Source organism: Tamandua tetradactyla, chromosome 24 (genome assembly GCF_023851605.1).
Source record: "Tamandua tetradactyla isolate mTamTet1 chromosome 24, mTamTet1.pri, whole genome shotgun sequence".
NCBI lineage: Eukaryota > Metazoa > Chordata > Mammalia > Pilosa > Myrmecophagidae > Tamandua > Tamandua tetradactyla.
This window is the reverse complement of record NC_135350.1, coordinates 4118714-4120213: the sequence shown is the minus strand read 5'-3', so window position 1 is coordinate 4120213 and position 1500 is coordinate 4118714. Positions and strand designations below refer to the sequence as shown.

Sequence of the window (1500 nt, the reverse complement as noted above, 5' to 3'; positions counted from 1 at the left end):
GAAAATTCCCTCTTGACCAAAAGGAGGAAAAGAAATGGGCCAAAAGAAAGTTGCAGTGGCTAAGATATTTCAAAGAGAATTGAGAGGTAGTCTTGAAGTTGACTGTCTTGCAAGCTTCAGCTAGACACTGCAATCTACCACAGTACGCCAAGGCCCAATCAACAGTATTCCTGAAAATCCTAGGGTGTGGTCTAAGCTCTATCTAAGTCTCTACATAAGCTTTTTTTTTTCTTTGTTTCTTTTTTTTTTTTACCTATTTTTCCCCCAGAGGGGATGCACCATTCCTGGAAGTACTGCAATACCAGATCGATGCGTGAAGTGGACAGAGCAAGCTCCCATTCCATCTCCTTGCTCCAAAAATCCATTTAATATATTGTCCTCGGATAGAGGACATATCAGATTTTAAACTGATAAGAACAGATACTACACTTGATCTTAGCCAAAAGGCCCAGAAGCAATTCTATATAAGCTTTTATAGGTAATTTACTTTTGTTTGGATATCGAGAAGAAGATCAAATGAGAGGGAGTAGGTATAACTGAGAAATTAGGATGTAATAAATGACTGTACCTAGTGACACACTATAAAGATACTTCTTTTTACTGTCTAATGTATTAGAATAGCCAGAAGAAAATACCTGAAGTTGTTGAATTGTAATCCAGAAGCACTGTTTTTTGATAATGATTGTAGAAGTATATAGAAAAAAAAAGTCAGTTGCCCGTTTTCTGTGTGGATCTACTTATAGATTTTTTTTTTCTGTTGCAGTGACACACACACACACACACACACACACACACAATATGTATTTCTGACAATCCTACACTGTCTTAGTTAACCTACCACTATTGGAAGTCTTATTGTGGTGAATAAGAGGGTGGGGAAAGGGATATAAGATGGTTGGGGTTTTCTTTTTTCTGCTTCTTTCTTTATCTGGAATAATGCAAGTGTTCTAAAAATGATCATGGTGATGAATACATAACTATGTGAGGATATTGGGAGTCATTTTTTATGTACCCTGAATGGACTGTATGGTGTGTGAATGTATCTTAATAAAATTACAATAAAAAAGACTCTTTATAGATACAATGAAGAAAATCCATGAAATGAGCCCGAGGAGGACATGTTAGGATATGGTGCTCTCATATCACTACTGGTATAATACTTTTAAACTAAGTACACTAAAAACCCATCTGGAATTTTACTGTACTGCTTAAGAGACATATTTAGAAAGGATAGTCTCCATGGAAGAATGTCTCTCTATTCCCTAATAGTGAATAAAATTTCTGAGTATGATATATGATAATCAAATAAACATTAAATTCTATGTTTTGGCATTCTATTATTTTGGTTTTTTCTTTCTTTTTTTTTTTTTGAAAAACCAAAACACTATGATGACAAAATCATAAAATTAACATGCAACATTTTTTATTTTGAATCCCATAAACACACATATGTATTTCTATAACAGAATGACTATAGTTATATTTATACAGTAATAACAG

The 1500-nt window shown here is 33.7% G+C and overlaps 1 non-coding gene across 1 annotated transcript; it reads right to left on the bottom strand.

Moving 5' to 3' along the window:
- Positions 1-268: 268 nt before the first annotated feature.
- Positions 269-459, bottom strand: LOC143668627 (U2 spliceosomal RNA). Its single transcript, XR_013168493.1, has one exon. It is a non-coding gene; the product is annotated as a U2 spliceosomal RNA (small nuclear RNA).
- Between the last annotated feature and the right edge of the window lie 1041 nt (positions 460-1500).